General features: G+C 48.9%; 1 protein-coding gene and 1 long non-coding RNA gene across 7 annotated transcripts in view; one reads left to right on the top strand and one right to left on the bottom strand.

Annotated features, from left to right (window-relative positions):
- The window catches only part of SGMS1 (sphingomyelin synthase 1), a 1,111,197-nt gene that overhangs the window by 178,764 nt on the left and 907,888 nt on the right, over nt 1–24,545 (bottom strand). Inside the window, exon 1 of one of the 6 annotated variants that reach the window (XM_086921961.1) lies at nt 19,158–19,442. The exons of 4 other annotated variants lie outside the window; for them this stretch is intronic. The gene's annotated coding sequence lies outside the window, so the exon portion shown is untranslated. Of the gene's footprint in view, nt 1–18,693; nt 18,812–19,157; nt 19,443–24,545 lie in introns of those variants that run through there. One more of the 6 variants, XM_086921967.1, reaches the window with a different exon arrangement.
- LOC147711177 (uncharacterized) lies at nt 7,060–11,019 on the top strand. The gene is made up of 3 exons (XR_015295667.1): nt 7,060–8,318; nt 8,896–8,983; nt 10,015–11,019. It is a non-coding gene; the product is annotated as an uncharacterized LOC147711177 (long non-coding RNA).

Genomic DNA, 24,545 nt, shown 5'->3' with positions numbered 1-24,545 from the left:
CTGGCCCGGCGCGAGGCGCTCACAGTTAAGAGTCCCATCGAACGTCCGGAGTGGTTGCACGAGGCAGTGGGAGGCGATTTGCACGGTGTGCGCGTGGTAGCAGCGCGAGCGATTCACGCAGGGGCCTTCACGCGCTAGCGCCTCGCGCCCTCCGTCCAATCCGCAGCGGCCATGGCTGGCGGCGCGCTCGCGTTCTGGCGGTTTGCCGTGAGGAGTGGTGGCCCCCTTCCCGTCCCAGGAGGGCAAGAACTTCATGTGGGCCCGGTACAACGAGATGAAGCGGCTGGTGCAAGGTGAGTCCCCCCACCCTCACGTGGGTCACTCTTCTGGGTGGGCAAGGGTCGGTCCGGGCGGGGAAGGGAGGGGTCTGCCAGTGGATGGGGGGCCAGGGGCTCCTTTCTTTCAGAAGGGGGGGAGCAACAGGGTGAGCCTGGAGGGGCGGGGGCTGGGCTTCCTCATGACCCTTTGACATGCTGGGGTGGGAGTGGAGATGTTTGCAGCAGGTTCTCCCTGATGGGGGTTATGTTTTCTTCTAGGGTGGTTGGGGGTCCCCTCTCTGTTCCTGCAGAGAGGTGCAGGGGCGTGCAAGGTGTGCCTCGAGCCCCTCTGCCTGCTGGAGAGGCTATAGAGGCCGGGGGGAGGGGCATAAGAGCCTGCGGCCCTGGCACGCATGGTGGGGGACACATGACCTCCTGGTTGGCATTGGACTCGCCCCTGCATGTCCCTGGAGCTCACGTGCTGGCTGTGCACCTGTTGACCCTACGCAGGGCTGCACTCATAACCTGCTCCGCCCTCCTGAGACCTGGAGGTGGCCCCCACTCACGCCCACCCATTCTACAGAGAGACCTCGGCCTCCACCCATAAACAGATCACCACATGGTGCCCTCACGCCCCACACGAAGGCTTCATTCAAACCCTTCCATGCATCCACACATAACCTGCTCCACCCTCCTGGGACCTGAGCCTCCACCCATAAACAGATCAACACATGGTGCCCCCCCCATGAAGGCTTCATTCAAACCTTTCCATAGACTGTAGAGGGTGGGCCCTCACTGACACACTGTATGAGGCTGCCCTCCCACAAATGCTTGTCACTAGGATGAGTCCACGCCTGCATCTGTGGGGTGACACTGACCCTCCACCCTCTTGTGTGTGGCTTGACTAGTGCCTCGGCTGTGCTGCTCCTGGTGCGGCCAAAGAGATAGCCTCCCTTACCTCTGTGATCCCTTCGAGGTAGGGCTGGCGGGGGCGTGTCTCTTGAGATTATGGGCGCAGTTCAGTGACCTCCACTGATAAGATCCAAACTGAGCTGTGGTGAAATGCTGGTCGGCTGTCAGTTGAACTACTTTGCCATCCTGACTACTTTGTTCATGGAGGTCTTGGGTTGAACGTTTTTGGGCATTGCCTAGACAGTGCATTTGCTGTCTCTCCGAGACCTTGTGTTTTTTCTCGGTGCGCCTAGAGACCATCCATTGTGTATTAATGCTTGGCTTATTGTCACGCCCATTTTCTTGTTATTGGTCAGCGGTGTAGGCTTTCTTCCTCTTCGTGTGTCCATCCCTTCCCTGGAGTATGGCTGCATTACGTGTCAGGTCTGTTTACTTTGCCAATGGTTTTTATATTAATAAACGCGGGCCTTTCATGTTCTCTGATGGATTTATTGACTTAAGCTCTTGAAGTAAATTGTTGCTATTCAGACGGTGTAGGCGACTGTGGGCATGATGAATGACCGTGGTTAGGAGGATCGCTCGACTCGGCCATAGTTGAGACATGTCTGTTTGAACAAAGGCTTCCAGCTGTGCTTTAAAAGCCGAAATTGGCTGCACCGTGGCTCCTGCCACCGCCTGTACCGTGCTGCACCTCTGTCTGCTTCAAACATTGCAAGCTTGATTAGAAATGTCTTGCGGAATATATGGTACACGGATATTTCAGCACTGTTTCTATAGCTGGGCCAGAATTCGTGTTGTCTTAGTGATGATGGCAGTGGATTTCCCCCAGAAAGCTTGCAGTCCACCAACTCAAAATTGGGTTGGCAGACATTTGGTTTTGTGGACAGGGTATTGGGTGGCCGTTGCAATGGAGTACTTGTTGTGCTTTCTTCGACCCTCTCCTTTGCCTTAGTTTTCAGAACAATCATAAAACAGGCCCATTAAGAATTCTGATCACACATGCAAATGTAATTGAAGTTCCCTAAATTTAGAAGCACAGAGAGGATTTGCAAAAATATTGAAGTGTAGATCTTCTATGTCTTATGTTTTTAGGAGCAGGGATGTTGGTTCTGGAGTGGACACTTTATTGATTGCTCGCGATGTGGGAAGGGAAGCATGCTTTAGAAGGAGTTGCAACCAATAGGCATGTAAACATGTGTGCATGCCTACTCAGCTTGTACTGAGTCCCATGGAACTCCTCTTCCTATATACAAGCCTGCTGTTGTGTATTTAGTAGGGCACACTTGAATATTTTTGCATGGTAGGGGTAGGTTGCAGTGTTTGTGGTGGTCTTTTTTTGCAGTTTCATATAGCGCAAACTGGACCCCAGTGCTTCACACGAGCGCCATTTACATTACACAAGGTCGCATTCATTTTATAGGACGATATTACTTGATTTGCCCAGAATCACAGGCTGTTGAGCCGACAACAAGACTCAAACTTGACTCCCCATTTCCATGATCAGCAGCTCTGGCTGTAGTGCCACATCCTTCTTTATTTTATATTGTGTGGAGGACGTTTGCATGTTGTACTGGCTTTACCTTGTTGTGGAGCATGCTGCTGTGTTGTACATTTAGAATAGGTTGAAAATCGTTTTGTGGGGTCTCCTGCACACTTTGTGCGTTTTGCATAAGTTACTGCAGTGCATTTTATATCTTGTGATGCCGGATGTTGAGTGTATGTTATGCTTTGTGAAGTGGGTGACTGCTGTGTATCTGTGTGCCTTGTGAGACAGGCATTGTGAGACTTCGACCTTCATTCCTTCATTGAGGTTGGCAATGTAAATAACAATGCCATTTATTTATAAGTAAAAAAAAAAAAGAAATGTCATGAGCAATGCCAATAGCTCTAACTTTTCCAAAGGCGAAACCATTGCATTGTAAATGCTTGTTTTCTGTGGTGGGTGGGCAGCACAGACATTAGGTGAAAGGAAATAAGCAACACAGATAAAGGGACGGTGGGAGGTAAGAAGCAACACTGACTAAGAGCGAGTGGGAAGGAAGAAGCAAAACTGATTAAGGGGGTAGGAGGGAAGAAGCAAAATGGACTACGGTGGGCATGAAGCAAAACGGACTAAGTGGGGGTGGGAGGGAAGAAGCAACACAGACTAAGGGGGGGGTGAGAGGGAAGAAGCAACACAGACAAGGTGGTGGGAGGGTAGAAGCAACCAGTGGAGGCCAGCACGGATATGGGATGGTGGGCGAGAGGGTAAGGAGGAATAATAGTTTTAAAAAAAGAAACAAGCATTGGCATAGCCAATAGGTCTCGCAGTTGGGACCTTATAAGTGTTTAGACATGCAATAGTTGGTGCTGTTGCAGGGTCCAAAAAGCAAGACCTATTGGCTATGCCAATGCTAGTTTGTTTTTTGTTGCTGTTTTGTTTAAGTTGCCAGATCTACAATAGATGGACATGGTTTTTGTTAACAGTTCTTTGCATCAAATGAACTTGTTTTCTTTGCTCTGAATGTTGTTTCCATTCAGGTTGTAGGAAGCAGTCATTCCCGGGGGTGTGGGGGCTGACCATGCGCTGAACTTTGTAAATGAGAAAAAGCCTGGTGCAGGCGCAATTTACAAGTGTGGAGTGAGTGAGCCCAGGCAGCATGACTCACTCACACAGGAGTTCATGCACGGCACCTGCATACTCCGCATGGTTTAAGGAACCTCAAACCACTCCCTCCCAGGTATCGAACACATATTTACCAAGAAACTCCGAGAAGAGCCTGCCTGCTGCATTGACGGCTGGTGGTGTGTGTGTCTGGTGAAAGCGTGCATTGACGGCTGGTGGTGTGTGTGCGCCAGGTGAAAGCATGCACTGACAGCTGGTGGTGTGTACCTAGTGTAAGCGTGCACTGACGGCTGGTGGTGTGTGCCTGGTGTAAGCGTGCACTGACGGCTGGTGGTGTATGTGTCTGGTGGAAGTGTGCACGGACGGCTGGTGGTGTGTGTGCCTGGTGGAAGCGCCGGCTGGTGGTGTGTGTGCCTGGTGGGGAAACGTGCACGGACGGCTGGTGGTGTGTGTGCCTGGTAGGGAAGTGTGCACTGATGGCTGGTGGTATGTGTGCCTGGTGGAAGCACGTACACTGACGCTTGGTGGTGTGTGTGTCTGGTGGAAGCGCGTGCACTGGCGGCTGGTGGTGTGCATGCCTGGTTTAAGCACGTGCACTGACGGCTGGTGGTGTGCGTGCCTGGTGGGGAAGTGTGCACTGGTGGCTGGTGGTATGTGTGCCTGGTGGGGAAGCGTGCACTGACGGCTGGTGGTATGTGTGCCTGGTGGAAAAGCGTGCACTGACAGCTGGTGGTGTGTTTGCCTGGTGGAAGCGTATACGGTCGGCTGGTGGTGTGTTCGCCTGGTGGAAGCGTGCACTGATGGCTGGTGGTGTGTGTGCCGGTGGAAGCGTGCACTGATGGCTGGTGGTGTGTGTGCCTGGTGGAAGCGTGCACTGACGGCTGGTGGTGTGTGTGTCTGGTGGAAGCATCGGCTGGTGGTGTGTATGCCTGGTGGAAGCGTGCACTGACGGCTGGTGGTTCTGTGTGCCTGGTGAAAGCGTGCACTGACGACTGATGGTGTGGGTGCCTGGTGGAAGCAGGAGCATTCACAGCAATAGAAGACACAACAAATGAAACTGACGAAGTGAGAGGGGGAGGAGGTTGGGAGTGCAAGCAGAGGAGCCTGATTACAGCAATAAAAACACAGATGGCAGTTGTGCAAGTGCACTGGTCGTGAACGCAAGCTGGAGGCCAGCAAAAGCCTCTGGTGGCACTTTCAAAAGCCACTTACTAAATGTCTCGAAGAGACAGCATGTGCTGTCTCAGGCGAGACCTAAAAAAATCACTTACCTCCTCACCACTCTGTCCCACGTTGTCTCTCCTCCGCCAAACACTAAGCAGCCAGGCTCCCTATAGCCCATCAAAACGCTGTAATGCATCGCTGGGATTGGTCTGAGCGATTTGGTTCGCTGCTCAGACGTGGACTGGGGGGCTGGGCATTTTCTCCAACAAGGCTGTAATGTAGCCTACATGGATAACATGCTAAAGTGTGCATGACTGTTTGGCCGGCCCGAGAGGGCCGGTCAATGCCTCATGTGTACTTTAGTGTGTTCACCACTCCTCCCCTGCTCTGTCAGCAGAGCACCCTCGCCCTCATGCTGCTGCAGCAGGTAAGAATAAAATTATAGCACTGCGTTATTATCATTTTATGTTTGCTTTCTTTTACTGCTGCACAGCAGCAGTGGGGAGATGCTCCTCTGCCTTAGCGGAGGAGCCCTCACTAAAAGCCACACGGACAAAGGGGAAGTAGGAGGGTTAAAGCAACAAGGCCAAAGGAGGTGGGATGGAAGAAGAAACACGACACAAAGAAGAAACAAAAAGGTAAAACAGTACCTCAATCACAATGCAAATAGCAGAAGGACACTAATCAAGATGAAGCAATCAGTACTTGATCTGTGCTCCACAGGAAAGAAGAGGAAGTGAAGCTGGCACGCTTTGGCCAATTAGGAGCCAGTAACAGAGTGAAAATTGATCCAACGAATGATAAGCAATAGGTAGGTTCCAAACTCCTTGCATAAAATATCTCTTGCAGGCAGGGGATGTGCATTGCCTTAGGCAGGACCTAAACAGTGCCTGCAGCACGTTAATCTGAATCACTGGAGTCTTAATGAGAGGGATGCTGCTGTCTGCATAACTCTAATGAAGACCACTCCATGGGCCCTTCTGAAGATTGGTAGCCTGGTCCCAGTTTTCCCCTGCTGACATCATCCTTTTGCTGTGAGGTGTATAATGTTAATCTGTTCCCATTTTCCTCAAAGAAAACAAACAAAATAGGTATTCCTATTGTCACCATGTTTTTCTCACTGCGACACAAATTACTAGCAAATTCATTATGCTTTCGTCAAGCTTATGTGTTCTCCCTAAACAAATTCACAGATCAAAGAGCATTTCACAGGCTGCCTCTGCAGGGACTTCAAGTCTCTTCCTAGAATCCAACAAATGGTGCACTAATCTATCCTTACCATGAAGATTGTTTGTGTTTAGGCGCGTCTGGGATCGCTGCTAACCACATCATAAAGTAAAAAGCTTGTGGATCAAGTTCGATCCGATCCAACCTCCACTCCCCAGATCAATGACCAAGAACTAGAACTCCAAGAAAATTGTCACCTAAAATGGGAGTCAGAGCTCTTTGATCTGCCACCTATAAACTAATTCAACAACTCAAATGTGGAGATAGATAATAAGAGGTACACAGAACAGGACTCTGGAACAATATGAATCCCAACTTGACAGCAGAACCCAAACACTTGTACTTGAAAAGTCCTCTGATAACGGAGCTGTTGGGGCTGTCATCTGAATGAGAGAGAACCAGTCACGCAGAAGTTAACAACTGAATACTACAGGTGAAATCTTCCATGCATTTCGTTACACAACTGCAACTATTCTTGCTGTATATCTACCGCTTCGAAGTAAACAAAAGATGACACCTTCAGGCTGGAAGAAAAACTTGTAAATAAATAAACTGCTTTTAGGGCTCGGTCCTACGTCACACTGCGTAGCAGTGTAGGCAGAGCCCAAGAGTCCTTTTCTGAGGACTTCGAAAATCTAACCTACGAATTCCAGAGAAGCTCGTGATTTTTGCTCGTTATTTATGTCAGCTGCATGGCAATTGGCCCTCGCATGGCTGTGTTTTTACAAGCCAACACGCAATAGGCCATAGGCTGTAGAGTTGCTTTGCTTCCTGCATATTCGGTGCGGACACGCGCACAAGAAGGGCATATTTCTTTAATTATCGCGGCTGTCAGGGGCCGCGCTAATTGAAGACAGATGCTGGGTTTTTTTGTTCTTCCTTGTTTTTTTTATTTTACAATTGGATCGCTTTTGCGATCCGTGGTATGGCGTTGTGAAGCTTGCTTGTTCGGGGATTCTACGCGCGTTCAGTTTTTCATCGGAGGTACGTGCCAGGTTGTTATGAAGTACATGGGAGCAGTTTAACAGGATGTGAGAACTCGGATAACTCTATTGTGCGGACCAGGTATGTGAGTGAGCACGAGCTTCTTGCCAGTGCGCCGGAGATGCACCTTAACCCTGCGTGTAAAGAAGCGTAGCTGCGTCAGGTACTGAGAACTCTGACTGCTCTGCCGTGGGCTTCTATCCTGACCCGCCGCATTCTTATCATTGTACAGGGACGCCATAGCTCTGGCGTTGGGCCTCAATTCTGATTCCAGGGAAGCCACGCCCTCTTCTCTTTTATTACCAGGCGCGCACACCACAGCTCTGTCGGTGCACCTCAAAGCCCGACCTGCCACATCGTCTGCTATTTCAGTTCCGGAGCGAGCTTAGCTCCGGCAGTGTACCTCAATCCCGACCTGCCGCATCCTCTGCTATTTCAGTACCAGGCGTGCACAGCTCTGTCAGTGCACCTAATCCCGACCTGCCGCATCCTCTGCTATTTCAGTTGCAGAGCGAGCATAGCTCCGGCAGTGTACCTCAATTCTCACATGCCATGCACACTGCACTTTCAGTACAGGGGTGCACAGCGCCATATTCCCCTGTTTTTAGGTCCGGGGCGTGCACAACTCTGTCAATGTACCTCAGTCCTGAACTGTTGATCATCTGCTATTTTTGTACTGAGGCGCATCCTACCCACCTCAATCCAGACCGACCGCACCCTGGGCTCCTGCAGTCCCGGAACGCCGCAGCTCTGCCAATGTGTCTAAATGCGGAGCTACCGCCCCCGCCCCCTGCTGTGCAATACAGGGCGCACTCACTTCAGCCAACGTATCTCAGCCGGGAATAGCACTGCATCTGTTACAGCACCATCACACTGTGCCAAAGTACCTCAACCCAGACCTTGCGCAACCTTTGCTGTTACACGACTGAGGCACACTTCGCTCTTTCCATGCACACCAACCTTGACCCGCCGCAGCGTCAGGTATTACAGTACTGGAACATACTTAGTTCTGGCAGTGCCACTCTGTACTGACCCGTCGGACCCTCGGCTCTCACAAGCACACACTATCTCTTCCCTGTGGCTCTTCATCCTTTTCAGGGTGACACCCACACACTGCAGAGTGCAGAGTGAGTGAGTGCAGAGTGAGTGCAGGTGCAGAGTGAGTGCAGGTGCAGAGTGAGTGCAAGTGCAGAGTGAGAGTGAGTGAGAGTGAGTGCAGAGTGAGTGCGAGTGCAGAGTGAGTGCAGAGTGAGTGCGAGCGCAGAGTGAGTGCAGAGTGAGTGCGAGTGCAGAGTGAGTGCAGAGTGAGTGCAGAGTGAGTGCAGGTGCAGAGTGAGAGTGAATGCAGAGTGAGTGAGTGCAGAGTGAGAGTGAGTGCAGAGTGAGAGTGGGTGCTGAGTGAGTGCAGAGTGAGAGTGGGTGCTGAGTGAGTGTGAGTGAGTGTGAGTGAGTGCAGAGTGAGTGCAGAGTTAGTGCAGAGTGAGTGTGAGTGCAGAGTGAGTGTGAGTGCAGAGTGAGTGTGAGTGCAGAGTGAGTGTGAGTGCAGAGTGAGTGTGAGTGCAGAGTGCGAGTGCAGAGTGAGTGCGAGTGCAGAGTGAGTGCGAGTGCAGAGTGAGTGCGAGTGCAGAGTGAGTGCGAGTGCAGAGTGGGTGCGAGTGCAGAGTGGGTGCGAGTGCAGAGTGAGTGCAGGTGCAGAGTGAGTGCAGGTGCAGAGTGAGTGCAGGTGCAGAGTGAGTGCAGGTGCAGAGTGAGTGCAGGTGCAGAGTGTGTGCAGAGTGAGTGCAGAGTGAGTGCAGAGTGAGTGCAGAGTGAGTGCAGAGTGAGTGCAGAGTGAGTGCAGAGTGAGTGCAGAGTGAGTGCAGAGTGAGTGCAGAGTGAGTGCAGAGTGAGTGAGTGCAGAGTGAGTGTGAGTGCAGAGTGAGTGTGAGTGCAGAGTGAGTGTGAGTGCAGAGTGAGTGTGAGTGCAGAGGTAGTGCAGAGTGATTGCAGAGGTAGTGCAGAGTGATTGCAGAGGTAGTGCAGAGTGATTGCAGGTGCAGAGTGAGAGTGAGTGCAGAGTGAGAGTGAGTGCAGAGTGAGTGCAGAGTGAGAGTGGGTGCTGAGTGAGTGCAGAGTGAGTGCAGAGTGAGTGTGAGTGCAGAGTGAGTGTGAGTGCAGAGTGAGTGTGAGTGCAGAGTGAGTGTGAGTACAGAGGTAGTGCAGAGTGATTGCAGCGGTAGTGCAGAGTGATTGCAGAGGTAGTGCAGAGTGATTGCAGAGGTAGTGCAGAGTGATTGCAGGTGCAGAGTGAGAGTGAGTGCAGAGTGAGAGTGAGAGCAGAGTGAGAGTGAGTGCAGAGTGAGTGCAGAGTGAGTGCAGAGTGAGAGTGGGTGCTGAGTGAGAGTGGGTGCTGAGTGAGTGCAGAGTGAGTGCAGAGTGAGTGCAGAGTGAGTGTGAGTGCAGAGTGAGTGTGAGTGCAGAGTGAGTGTGAGTGCAGAGTGAGTGTGAGTGCAGAGTGAGTGTGAGTACAGAGGTAGTGCAGAGTGATTGCAGCGGTAGTGCAGAGTGATTGCAGAGGTAGTGCAGAATGAGTGCAGGTGCAGAGTGAGAGTGAATGCAGAGTGAGAGTGAGTGCAGAGTGAGAGTGAGTGCTGAGTGAGTGAGTGCAGAGTGAGAGCAGAGTGAGTGAGTGCAGAGTGAGTGTGAGTGCAGAGTGAGTGTGAGTGAGTGCAGAGTTAGTGCAGAGTGAGTGCAGAGTGAGTGTGAGTGCAGAGTGAGTGTGAGTGCAGAGTGAGTGTGAGTGCAGAGTGGGTGTGAGTGCAGAGTGGGTGTGAGTGCAGAGTGGGTGTGAGTGCAGAGTGGGTGTGAGTGCAGAGTGGGTGTGAGTGCAGAGTGAGTGCAGAGTGAGTGCAAGTCAAGTCAAACCACTTTATTCGATTAATTAAAATCATGAAAGTATACTATACAACACATTATAAAATGTATTATACAATATAAAATACAATTAAAAAACATCTACAAAGTCAAATGCATTTGTTAAAGACCAATAATCAATGTACATAGACATATTATATGATTAGACATTTCCAGTAGAGCTGCCTGTCTAACCCTCCTACTTCTGACAGGCGCAACCAGAAAGCTGGCAACTCTAAACATGATTTCAGGGGATTCCATCAATTGTAGGAACAGTAATGCAGGTTTACATTGTATAAAGTCCATCTTTTTCATTAGAGGAAAAATAAACCTTTTTCTGGCTTCTTGAAAAAAAGGGCAAAAGAACATAAAATGCATAGTGTCTTGGGCGGAGAAATCATCGCATTTACACGGGGTCGCGTCTTCTAGCCTGATCCAACCCTGCAGATCCCATAATACCAGGTGAATTTGGTTGAAACGGAATTTAGTCAAAAGCCATCTATGATAAGGGTTAGAAACGATAGACAGATATGATGGCATTGCTAATGACGGAATTACCAAGAAGTGGGTCCTGACGGATGGTTTGCATAGCTCCACTGCTTCACGGTCTGCTTCGCTTCGCCTAACAAAATTTCTCTTAACCCACTCCAAATCAGCTTTACATAAGGATTCAGGATGAAGGTAAATCTCAGGGCGTCCCATTTTCTCCGATGACAATTTTACATACGACAGCCACTGTATATCCTTCATTCTATCTAGTTTAATACAATCCTTTAGAATCCTATGATTTAGAGTAAGATTCGGATTCAACCAAATTATAATCCATAACAAGATTGGGGCTATTTTAATTATGTCAGTGATGTATCCTAAGCCCAACTCGAGATGAACAGAATGGGTCGCAGTGGATAGTGGGAGACCAAGGAGGGCACGTAAGACTTTATTCTCTTCTGTCTGTATACAGTCAGGTTTACTGTACCCCCATATAGCTGCCCCGTACTTTGCAATTACGATAGTTTTGGCTTTATATATAGCCAAAATAGCCTCAAAGGGTTTCCCCCCCAGTCGTTTGGCAAATCCTGATATTGCGGCTGAAGAATTTCTCACAGCATTCACCTTTAAAGAGAGCTGAGGTGACCACGTTCCCCTGTCGTCTAAGACAACTCCCAAATAGGTGAACACTTTCACCCTGGTAATTTCTTCTTCCCCGCAATAGAAAGATCTAGCGGTACCTTTACCAGCCCCTAAAGACATAATATGTGATTTGCCATTGTTGACCACTAGGTCCAGAGAGTTCATAAAGTTCCCAAATGATCGAGCAGTCTTTGTAAGCCCAAAGGGGTCCTTGCCAATAAAACTGCATCATCTGCGTAGAGAAGCACCGGAACCGGTGATCCTCCCATACGCGGAATGTCGAGTGTAGCTGTTAACAAATTGGCTTCCAGAGAATTTATATACAAGGTGAACAACATGGGAGCCAGGATACAACCCTGTCGCACCCCCTTCCGGACTTAAAAGTAGCCGTACATTTCCCCTCTTGCATCATCCTTATTGAGGCTTTCAGATCTTTATGTAGCTCGGCCAGAAAATACACGAGGGGCTGGTCAAGGCCTATTTCCAACAGCATAGTCCACAGCCTAGACCTATTGACTAGGTCAAAGGCTGTGGACAAATCCATAAAGGCCAGGAAAATAGAGCCCCTAGCTGCCCTCGTATATTTGGATATTATTAGGTGTAAATTGAGGCATTGGTCCTCCGTGCCCCTCCCAGCTCTAAAACCATATTGGGCGTCGGACAGTATGTCTTTTTCCAGAGCCCAATCTGTTATCTTTGCTAATATAACCTTTCCCAGTATTTTAAAGGAGGAATCAAGTAATGATATAGGCCTATATCATCTAGGGTCTCCCCTTTGGCCCTTCTTAAAAACCGGGATTATAGTTGATCGAGACCATGATTTAGGAAATCCCGAAATGGCCGAGGTGTTGAAGACAATAGTCAAAATCTTTCCCCAATAGGTGGGGTCAGCCTTATACATATCTGAGGGAACCCTGTCAGGGCCTGGTGCCTTACGCCCCGCGGTGCCCTCTATTGCTTTAACAACTTCCGCTAAATAAAAATTTACAGGTATAATTGGGGGATTGATGATGGGAACCTCAGAAATTTCCAGCTCCAAATCACTCCCATAATTTTTTTTAAAATGGCTTAACCAATCCTCCTCTGCAATATTTAATTCCAATGCAGAGTTCGGATTGCCAGAGAACAGTGGAGTATTAATTATAGACCAAAATTTGGCACTATCTTTCAATGTCGCTTTATCCGTTAGATCAGCCCACACTTCTGCTTTCATTTCATTTTTCCATGCCAGGACGGCTCTTGAGTACTCTTTCCTTAGCTGAGCGACTAAACCTTTATTCCTAGGCCGTTCGTTTAAAGCCTTTTTTAATAGGTTATGTGCTTTGGTACATTGATGATTAAACCAGCCCTGTACTGGTTTATTTTTCCCTTCTTTGCTATTTATTGTAAGTTATTTAGCCACCTGAGAACAAATGGCTTCAAACGAGGTAATTACACCCCCCCCACGAGATTGTGGGTCCGCACATATGTTTAGTTCCCGCGCAGCCTTAGTCGTAATAATATGGAAGAAGTCTTCTGGGGTAACATTACTCCAATTTAATCTTCTGCCCTGATCTTTTGTTTTTACCTCAGCTACGACCTTCGACAAATCAGTTTTATTTAATAAGGAAAATCCATTTATCAATTCAATCACCACCGGGTTGTGGTCACTGAAAGTGGAGTGTATAGCATTATAAAAAAGTACATATTTTAGAAGTCCAGAGGAAAGAAATATATAGTCTATTATTGACTCATAGTCCCTAGCAACATACGTCAGGGTACGAGCACTCTTATCTAAGAACCCTGCCTCAAACAAATCATTGTTGGACAGGAGTATCTCCAGAGCTTCCCCCTTAGAATTATGCTCAAAATACTGAGGGCATGTAAGTTCTGGTCCATCAATATCAATAATTTGACAATTAAGACTACAAGGATGTATATTAAAATCGCCCAGCAATATATAATGGCAAAAAGTGGTTTGCTTCTCCTTATAAAATTTTAAAAAAATCAGACAACAAATTAAGATGCTCATTGAGAGAGTCCCCTTGCTGCGAGTTATAACGGTTCACCAGGATTAGTTTTGTATTATTCTCCAAACTTATTTCCAAAATAATAAAGTTATGAGATAAGCAATCAACCCTTTTTACTTTTCCCCGTATGTTCACAGAAACCAAGAACATAAGTCCCCCTCTATCTCTCCCAGCCAGAGATCTCAATGCGGGAGTGAAATAGGATGTATAACCATCAATACAGAAGTCACAGTCATTGTCCCATGTCTCTTGGAGAGCCACAATGTCATATTGTTTCACAAGGTTTAGCCAGTTGATATCATCCCTTTTGGAACGTAAACCAGCAATGTTCCAACTTAACATCTTTACCTTGTCCCCCACAGTTTTACTTATACTTTCAGGTTTACAACAAGTATTTTTAGGCCTTATTATGTTTTCTTCAGGCTCCGTGTGTTCCCTTACTGCAGATGTCTCCCCCTCCCCAGGCCCTCACAACCCTCACGTCAATCACACAACTCTAATCCAGATAGTGCATCAAATCTATTATGTGTGACAAGGTTAGACCCAAATTTAAAGTAATTATCGCTCCCACAGTCCTGCACAGATCCTAAGGACCGGGTCTCGAAAGGTGTGGGTAGTATAAACGGTCTCATTCTCGCACTTTGTGGGGGGGCTCTACTTAGATGTGAGTAAAAGTACCCTAGGGGGCGCACACAAATACTATTTGCATCAAACAACATAGAGGCTGCCCTTAACAAAACTGTAGTGACATGTTGTGGGTGTCTAAAATGTACAATTATGCATTCCCCACTACACGTCTTCCTAGAAGGCCTGATCCAATTTGCCCTTCTGGTTGATATAATTTCTGTAGCAAATTTTGTTGGAAAGCCACAGGTCCTATTCAGCCATGACACAGTTTTATTCTTAAGAGATTCGTGTGTTTCCTCAGCTAGCTGGGCAGAACAGGGGTCAAAGACTGGTACATTGGTTAAAACCACTACATAAGGAACGCAGTCAGGCGGAAGATCTATAAATCTACTTCTCCTCCCCTGATTGCTTCCTAAACCACCCTTTGGGCCTGGTTGAGTTTGTGAGTCTGCGCTAGTTGAGGAAGAAGGAACGGGTATGCCTGCATTAGTTCTAGTTATGGGCTGGGAAGGTTTCTGCTGGTTTACAGCCAAAATTTCCTCCTTCTCCACTCCAACTGCACCCTTCCCGGTAAGTTTTACTCTGTCGGTCAGAGCCAGTTGTTTTTCTAAAAGCACTCCCAACCTCTTTACTTCTGCCGCAAGAGTATCCAATTTAAGTGCTAAGGGTTGGACATACTCTTCTAGCTTAGCTTCAAATTTAGCTTCCAGAGAGTGGAATAGTAGCTCAAACTTCTCTGGATTTAAGTTAAAACTCGCTGCATTGCTTCCATCCTGTGGGATGGTAGCCACAGCAGGGATATGTTTAGCGGGTTTAGGGATATCAGCCCTTGTTTTACTATTCTTTCCCCCACGTTTGCTTTGTTGTTTCCTGCAGGATCTTATTGGTCTGGAGGTTGGTGGGACTTCCTCTGTTTCACTAGAAGATGTGTTTAGATCTTCGACCTGCAACTCTGGATGAACCTGGGCATCCTCTATCAAAACAGCCTGCGAGCCCATCCCAGTAAGGTCATATTCCGGAGGATCCACCACACTAGTAGTAACATCTAAGGCTACATCAAGTGGCCCCTCTCTACCTAAGGAGGCTCTCCTGTCATTATTAATTTTATGTACCATTTTGACCATATAATTATCAATGGCGCCTGCCCCCACTATAACCTTCTCACTTTTGGATTTAGACATATTTTAACCTGGCTATACAATTATTTGCAACTTCCGAACTTGTTATATAATTAAATCGGTAAATGTCTGATCACACAGTTATATACCAAAATAATTAGTAATATAAAAAATGAGTAACAATCTCACAGTACGAAGGCACTGAGGGCAGCGGCACGCAAAAATCAAAATCTGTGGCCCAGCCCAGTCTCCTCCTGTCCCGGACTGTCACAGACTGTCTGCCCTTTGTCCGGGCTTCGTCCGGCGCGCGTCCCGCGGTTGCGTGAGGTGTTCCTTCCTTTTCAAGCGCCTCCGGGCGCGTTGTTGCTGGCGTCAGGGGAGCGCCGCTGGGGCACCTGGGTAGTGTAGTCTGGCCGTTCCCCTCACTGCGTTGGCTGGACTCCCCCAGTGCGGCCGTTACCCTCAAGGCAATGGCGAGATGCAGGACGCCTGGTAAGTTCACAAAAAGCTTTCCCGGTGAGCGCTCGGCAGAGTGAGTGCAGGTGCAGAGTGAGTGCAGGTGCAGAGTGAGTGCAGGTGCAGAGAGAGTGCAGGTGCAGAGAGAGTGCAGGTGCAGAGTGAGTGCAGGTGCAGAGAGAGTGCAGAGTGAGTGAAGGTGCAGAGTGAGTGCAGAGTGAGTGAAGGTGCAGAGTGAGTGCAGAGTGAGTGCAGGTGCAGAGTGAGTGCAGGTGCAGAGTGAGTGCAGGTGCAGAGGTAGTGCAGAGTGAGTGCAGGTGCAGAGTGAGTGCAGGTGCAGAGTGAGTGCAGGTGCAGAGTGAGTGCAGGTGCAGAGGTAGTGCAGGTGCAGAGGTAGTGCAGAGTGAGTGCAGGTGCAGAGGTAGTGCAGAGTGAGTGCAGGTGCAGAGGTAGTGCAGAGTGAGTGCAGGTGCAGAGGTAGTGCCGGTGCAGAGTGAGTGCAGAGGTAGCGCAGAGTGAGTGCAGAGTGAGTGCAGAGTGAGTGCAGAGTGAGTGCAGGTGCAGAGTGAGTGCAGAGTGAGTGCAGGTGCAGAGTGAGTGCAGGTGCAGAGTGAGTGCAGGTGCAGAGTGAGTGCGACTGCAGAGTGGCTGCAGTGAGTGTGACTACAGAGTGAGTGTGACTACAGAGTGTGACTACAGAGTGAGTGTGACTGCAGAGTGAGTGTGACTGCAGAGTGAGTGTGACTGCAGAGTGAGTGCGACTGCAGAGTGAGTGCGACTGCAGAGTTGCTGCAGTGAGTGTGACTGCAGAGTGAGTGCGACTGCAGAGTGACAGTGACTGCAGTGTGTGAGTGTGTAGAGTGAACAGTGTGTGAGTGTGCAGGGTGAACAGTGTGTGAGTGTGCAGGGTGAACAGTGTGTGAGTGTGCAGGGTGAACAGTGTGTGAGTGTGCAGGGTGAACAGTGTGTGAGTGTGCAGGGTGAACAGTGTGTGGGTGTGTAGGGGCAGTGTGTGCAGGGTACGAACACTCAAACTAAGTCCACCACACACGCATACATAAGACCACTAACATAAGGCCACACACAACTCTCTCACCACCACACACTCACCACCACACACTCACCACCACACACTCACTCACCACCAGCCATCAGTGCACGCTTTCACCGGGCACAAACACCCCCAGCCGTCAGTGCAGGCTTCCACCAGGCGCACTCACCACCAGCTGTCTGTGCACGCTTTAACCAGGCACAGACACACACCACCAGTGCACACTTTCACCAGCCGTCAGTGCACGCTTTCACCAGGCGCACTCACCACCAGCCATCTGTGCACGCTTTCACCAGGCGCACTCACCACCAGCTGTCTGTGCACGCTTTCACCAGGCACACACACCACCAGCAGTCTGTGCACGCGTTTACCAGGCACACACACTTCCAGCCGGCAGTGCACGCTTCCACCAAGCGCACACACACCACCAGCGAACAATTTCTACAGGCGCACACACACCACCAGCCATCAGTGCACACATCAATTGTTAACGCATCCACAATTAACTATTGTAGCAATCGCAGAATGGTGCACTTTTTAAACATATTCATCAAAGCGCAGATTGCTACAATTCCAATCCAACCCACATAATTCCAGTACACACCACATGCATGCACTCCAAAACACATGGCTAAAAGACATTGCAATTTACAATGCCATTAGCTCTTACTCAAATAAATCCGAGACCTATTGCATTTCCAATGCTTGTTATTCATGTACTGTAGAAGCAGTTAACCTTCTCTTGACAAAGCTCATTCACCCCTAAATCAAGGACACTAGGAGTTGTTCAATGTATCCATTGTGTTGGTGGAAAAACGATCACGTATAAAGGAAAGTCTTAGGAGTCACAGGGTGGGGGTGAAGGGCAGAAAAACAGAGGTGGGGTGATGTATAAAAATATTTGTACACAGAGACAACCCAAAAAAGGATCACGAGGAAAAATTGTTGAGTTAAGATGGTGTTGCAACTAAACCACTGCTACACAAAAGGCAAACTGAACCGATTAACATAAGTAATCAGGAAACTGTTGCAGAAAACAAGGACAAAAAACTCTAAACAATTTTAAAGAGCAGTTTAGCTAAGAAATGGCACTTAAGTGAGGCACACTGATATATCCGCGGTAAACACAAGTACAATAACCGAGAATATGAAAATATATTTTTTAAACCCAGCAATAGAAGCTAAAGAGTGGAAGCACTGAACATACAAAGTAAACTTGTAGTAGGTGAATGCACAACAATACACAGTGGGCAAAACTGGACTGCAAACCACAGGAAGACTGTCACAGATTGGGACGTCCTCCAGGATGTGAACAGGAGATACCACGCCACCAACAGAGATAAGAACACCACTTCGCCGAGGACACAAAGCAAAACGCACTTTAATAAAAAGCTGCCAACAACAACATTACTGTTTAAGCCGGATTTGTTTATTTTTATCTGTGTGCCTGCCAAAAAAGCTGCATTTCTAGCGCGACTACCACGCCCCGGGTAAAATTATTCCCTATTCTGCTTAAAATAACGTTTCCCATTCAGTGAAGTAATTTTCGGGGGGGGGGGGGGGCGGTGGCCCCTCCACGCTGAAAGTGTGCTTTTATCCATTTCAAAGTTCAGATAAATGTACTAATAAACACGGTGGTGACTCAAAGTGGAGCATTTCCTGAATAACAGTGAAAAACGCAGGCAACGCCTGATGACAGATCTCAAGTGGTCACGTCAGGTGTGGATTCGTTTCCCCGGGACTGTTTACCTGGGAATTCTGGAACGTGTGGTTGTGTATTTATTGCCATGGCGAAATGCACGTGTACAACAAGACGTTTGGCTTTTCCTGGCAAAAAAAATGTAGTTTTCCAACAACAACTATAACTGACATAGAAACGACTGCATGAGCTTCTGACGCCTGGCAACTTGCGATCTTCGAGTGCTGACTCACAACTGATACACACTTACTGGTGATAGCAGCGGTGCGTGCGCTACAGACCAGATTTCCTGGAACACGCCATTCTTTCCCAGGACCATGAACCTTTAGCCCTGTACAAGAAACAGCAGCTTCAATTTTCATTAAAAATAAATAATTTCTTTCAGAGGGAAGGGCAATTCAACATCACGCAAAGAGGAGGTCTCTCGTTAACTGATAGAGCTATGTGTGTCTATATCCTCGAGCCACAATCAAAACAGCAACACGAGGGTCCGACTGAAAACCAACCCCCATCCCCACAACATTAATAGACAAGAGCTGGATTGTAATCAAAAGTACTTACAATGCCTGTTGCTCAGAAAAAACTCGCTCCGGGACCAACAGTTGACACGAAGAAAACAGACAACAGCACAAGACAAATTAGCTGTAACCCTGTTATTGCTGCCTGGTGTTTCAGGCAAGGAGTTTGTTTACACTACAGCATGTGATCTAAACTTGAACGCCGTACACTTTACGGAAACGTTACCGGTTTCCAAGGCAGAAGAAGTGAAAGCGCGATAAACAGGCTTCTAAAGCAGGCACACGCATTCATTTTTTGCCCTTTTTTCAGACTCAAGTAAGTAAAGTTCAGACTTGGTTTTGGAGATGTCTGGCTACGTACACACGGAGACACTTAGGCGGTTTCGGCTATTTGAAAGCGCGAGCCACCGACACACACCAGCCAGCAGGAAATAAAATATGTCCACGGCACTTGGAAAGTTGACAAGCACACACAGCTCGGCGTACTGGATTGCAGGTTTCACCTACCAACAATAGGGCGCTTGCAGGGCCGTTCCCCCTCCGAAGTGGCAGCCTTCCGACTGAACGGCTCTCCGCTGTTCTATGAAGAAGTGGAAAAAGTGTTTAGCGGGAGGCCCGGCCCAGCCCAGCCCAGCCCAGCCCAGCCGAGGAAGCCCGCAGTGACTGACATGTGGGCGGATACATATCCGCCTGTGCAGGCGCGAGGCAGACCCAGAGCCGCCCACGCCCCTCCCAGCCCGGGCTCCCCACGAGGAACGGCCGGGGTGTGTCGCCGAAAGCAGCTTTCATGGTATGCTGGGACAGGGCGCACTTGCTTTACCAGTTCCCCTTTTGTTTGAGAACGACTGCCAAGGCGACCGGTACATTCCTGACGTGTGTAAGCTATGACTCTTCCTTCACCTGAGGGGGCGCTCTGTTCAGCACATGACGTATGCTGCACGCAAAGGTTCTTTCCAGTAATCGGGTCAGAAGCTTAGCTTTTTTTTTTTAAAGTCATAAATGCAACTTGAATTTAATTAACGGCGCTCTACGACGAAAACAGCTTACACGTGAGTAATCATTTTAAAAGTGGACAAAAACAGCATGTAAACACTATAAACACAATTCCTCCCTAATGGATGCCATATGGCTGCTTGAAGTGGAACACAATAGGCTTCCAAGCATGCCATAACACCAGTTAGTAAATGGTTTATACAGAATTCAGATGTGCCGTGGTGTGTGTGTTTATTTATATGTGTATTCACAGAAGTTTCATTTATGTCAACATTTCCGCACGGAAAACGAGTGAAACTGAGGAGGAAGGGGAGGGAGCAAGCAATGAGTTCCAATGCAGAGTAATAGTACAATAGCACAATAGTGCGCTAACTATACTTTTTATTGTCCGTATTTATGAACCACATTTTGATAAGGAACTCCATACCACCTGAAAGGACAAAGTAAACAGACGCTGACACAAGGCATATTTCAAGTTTTAAAAACAAAAAAAGACCAGGTTGAGAGATACCATGTTAAAACTGTAGTGTTGCGCTCTAGCTTCTGACGCCTCAGCGTGGTGACGCAGTGCGCCGGAGGGAGAGCGGAACACTTGCGCATGCGCAGGTGGTCTAGGGAAAGCGCGCAAACATTATTGCTTGGCAGATGCGACCGGAGCCAGTCATGTTGAGACGCTCGGCGCTCTTTTGCATAGCGAAGTTCTAAGTTAATAAAAGAACCTGACGGAAGTACGTGGCATCTCTGTGTCCTCTATTGGGGGTGAACTTACAATATTACAGTGGCGACGAGGATGGGGTCCCCCATCAACTTCACCCCAGAAAAAACAACGATCGGAACTGCTGCAATGGCGACGCCAGCCGCGCGCCAAGGTCAGAAAGCGTTGAGGGGACACTAGTAGAGAGAGCACGCCACAGGGCATGAGCACGCTATCCGCAAGAGAGCGCGGCAGCAGCGCACAAAAACGACGGCACCACGAGGCCCAGAGCCTACCACTGAACGTCTCCAGAGCGCCAAAAGAGAGCTGTGACGACACGCAGCTGGAACCCTGGCAGAAAAGGGAGGCAGTGGCACGGGGGATGAAAAAGGGCACCTCCCCAACAGGTCACGAGACGGAAATTCCAGTACACCCGGCAGCCCCAGGAGTCAGGGAGAAAACTCGGACCGAGCTGAAAGCAACAGTGCACCAGGCAGCCCCGGCAACCGAGGTGAAGGACCTGAAGAAGTTCCCAAGATGAGCAACCAAGCGACATCCCTCACTGCACCCATTCCATTCCGACCAAGACCAGGCGAACCCCTGATGAAATGGGAGGATTGGAGGGAATACTTCAAAAACTACGTGGAAGCCTTGGAAGACGAAAATGGAGAACCATTTCCCAGTGCCAGGAAGAAACGATTACTGTTACACAACCTTGGCCCAGAAGGCGTAAGAGTGTTTGCCAACATTGTCCCCGGGACGAGACCAGCAGCGGATGACGATGTCTTCAAGCATGCTCTGGAAGACCTAGATAATCACTATCGTCCGGCGGTGTGTCTCTCCATTGATCGGTTCAACTTCCAACAACGGAAGCAAGAAGATGGTGAATCCATAGATGATTATGTCGCAGCGTTGCGACGATTAGCAATCACATGCCAATATGGACAACTTCAAGACAAATTCATCAAGGATCAGATTGTCATGCACACCACAAACAGATCAGTCCAAGACAAATTGTGGGCACAAGGAGAGGCAACACTCAAAGAAGTGATCGCAATGGTAAAGAAGGCCGAACTCTCCAAACGCTGCGCTGAAGTGGCGAAAAAGGAGAACACACAAAGACAAATGGTCAACAAAATTGATTAAGCTCAAACCCCAGACAGGCAGAGAAAATCCACTGGAGAGGGAAAACACGAGCCCAAGTGGGTAGGCAAACCGGGACAACCAGGGAAACAGTCCATGGACAGCAGATTCTCGTGCTACAGATGCGGCAGCACAGCACACACGGCCCAGGACAAGCGGTGCCCAGCATTTCGCGCCAGATGTACGTTCTGCGGGCTGGTTGGACATTATGAGAAGGTGTGCCGCAAGAAAGGGAAGAAGTCCATGGTGAAATGCATAGCGCAATCCCAGTCAGAGGACCCAGCGAAAGAAGATCTGGAGGACGATGACATGGTCCTATGTGTCGAAGAACAAGTATTGGAGGTAACGGGCAAACGCTCGGACAAACCACGAACAGATGCTGATCGGAGGGGTGAAAATTCGCATAGTGATAGACTCTGGGTCGCCATACTCCATTGTGCAGAGATCAGTATGGGAGGAAGAATTCAGGCCCAGTCTTGGCCCGCTATTAAACCCGCCGGACATACGACCGATTTCGTACACCAGCAACATAATCCCCATGGTAGGATACCGCACCCTGAAATTCGAGTTCAGAGGGAGGTCGGCACGATGTAAACTGTATGTAGCGGAGCGGGGACCCTCGGTGCTGGGTTGGAGAGACCAGGGTGACCTCCGAATAAAATTAGACCCAGGAGGCAAGGAACAAATACTACTAACAGAAGAAAGGGGTTGGCCGGACCTGGAGAAATTGAAACAAGTCTTTCCTAAAGTGTTCGGAGGCACGGTCAGCAAACTAGAGAAATTTGTGCACAAAATACAGCTCAAGGAAAATGTGAGCCCGGTGTCCCACAAAGTCAGAAACATTCCCATTGCAGTTAAGGAAGCCGTCCAGCAGGAACTACAGAGCCTGGAACCAATCGACAGCTCGGAATGGTTGGCCCCCTTGGTAGTGTCCAGAAAACCCAACGGCAAGGTACGCCTATGTGTGGACCTGCGCAAACTCAACAAATGCCTGATAGTTGAAAAATTTCCATTACCAAGGATTGAAGAAATGTTGGCAAAAACGAGAGGGGATGACGTGGTTTTCCACCATCGACCTCACCTCAGCGTACCATCAAATAGACTTACACCCTGCCAGTAGGAGGCTCACCTCTTTCATCACACCCTTCGGGTGTTATCAGTTTCGCTGCATGCCGTTCGGACTGGCGTCCGCAGCAGCTGTTTTCCAAAAACTGATGCACCGCCTGTTCAAGGATCTAGATGGTGTCCAATACTTTCAGGACGACATCCTGATAATGGGGACAAACCGAGAAGACCACGATAAGAAACTGACCAAGGTGTTGACGGTACTACAAGAGAAGGGCTCACCGCTGAGTGGAACAAGTAGCTGGGCATGTCGACGGTCACCTATTTCGGACACGAGATTGGGAGTCTAGGAATCACACCAAAAAGGCAAAATGTGAAAGCCATTTGTGACGCCAGGGCCCCAGTCAATAAAGATGAAGTGAGGTCATTCCTAGGAATGGCGGAGTATTATAGTAAATTCGTCAGACATTTCGCCACCAAGACTCACAGGCTCCGACAACTAATAAGAGACAAGACTACGTTCCAATGGGATGGAGAAGCCCAAAGTGAATTTGAAGAACAAACTCAACGTAAGTCAGGCGGTACCTCTGCATGGATATGACCCCGCAGGGCGCACAATCTTGACAACCGACGCCAGTGAAAGAGGCTTGGGAGCGGTGCTTGCTCAGGAGACGGATAATGACACAGTGGAAACACTTAGCTTCGCCTCCTGGGCGTGGTCTCCCACAGAACAGAAATTTAGTGTCATCGAAAAAGAGATGCTTGCCGTCACATGGGCCATGGGCAAATTCAGGCAGTTCCTGTGGGGCACCCGCTTCAAACTGCAAACGGACCACAAACCACTGGTCAAAGTGCTTACCTCAAGCGGGCATGACACAGCAACACCTCACATAGCAAAAATGACACTCAAGTTATAGGACTACACCTATGACGTTGAGTACTTGCCAGGGACACGCAACAAGGTAGCGGATTATCTTAGCCGAGCCTCAGCCATGGAAGAGGCACCAGAAGTCTCGCCAGGGACGGACGAAATGGTGGCTGCAATGGAAGACTCAGAAAGAACCATCAGCAGGCAGGAGTGGGCGCAAGCCTATGAAAATGACAGTGAGATGAAGGACATCAAACACTATCTAATTGCAGGGTGGCCAGAGAAAAAAAGCTTAAAGAAACCCTGAGGAAATACTATGAAGTGCGAGAGGAATTATCAATGAGTGATTCAGGAATCTTCATCTACCACGGCGACAAGGTGGTCCCCCCACGACATTGATCCCACTACTGTTGAACCAGCTACACGAGGGGCACCTCGGCATAGTGAAGACGAAGATGCGAGTGAAACAAATGTATTGGTGGCCTGGCATGGACATTCAAATAGAGAGACGAGTGAGAGAGTGTGACCAGTGCCAAGGAGCGGACAAGATCTTGAAACCAATGAGGCCCGCTTTGGGTACGTTCGAGCAACCCTGCAATCCATGGGAAGACATAACAGTAGACATCTTGGGACCAGTGCTAGACACCAGAGGAACAGCCAAGTACCTGTGTGTCATTGTAGATAAATATTCCAAGTGGCCAGAGGTGGATGTACAGGAGGTCAAGGACTCCGATGCTGTGTTGAAACTTCTCACTTCGGTGTTTCTACGTGAAGGAATACCGAGGACAATCCTAAGTGACAATGGGCCACAATTTACTTCAGAAAAATGGTCCAGATACATGGAGAGGAACGAGATTAAGTCCAAGCACACTGCCGTGTACCATCCCGCGAGCAACAGACAAGTGGAACGGTTCAACCGTGTCCTGATGGGGTCCATACAAGCCGCAATAATGCAGGGCAAATATTGGGAAGTGGAGATACAGAGCATGCTGTGGGCCTACAGAATCACCCCGACCTCGATAGGTTACAGTCCCTTCCAGATTTTGAGGGTCAGACTCCCCTTTACGAGAGACAACGTTGCCTGGAGAGAGAAGACAATAACGAGCAAGTGGTCACCAGCGGTGGTACAACA

The sequence above is a fragment of the Lissotriton vulgaris genome, chromosome 5, assembly GCF_964263255.1.
Source record: "Lissotriton vulgaris chromosome 5, aLisVul1.2, whole genome shotgun sequence".
Taxonomy (NCBI): Eukaryota; Metazoa; Chordata; class Amphibia; order Caudata; family Salamandridae; genus Lissotriton; species Lissotriton vulgaris.
This window is presented reverse-complemented; position numbering and strand designations above follow the sequence as displayed.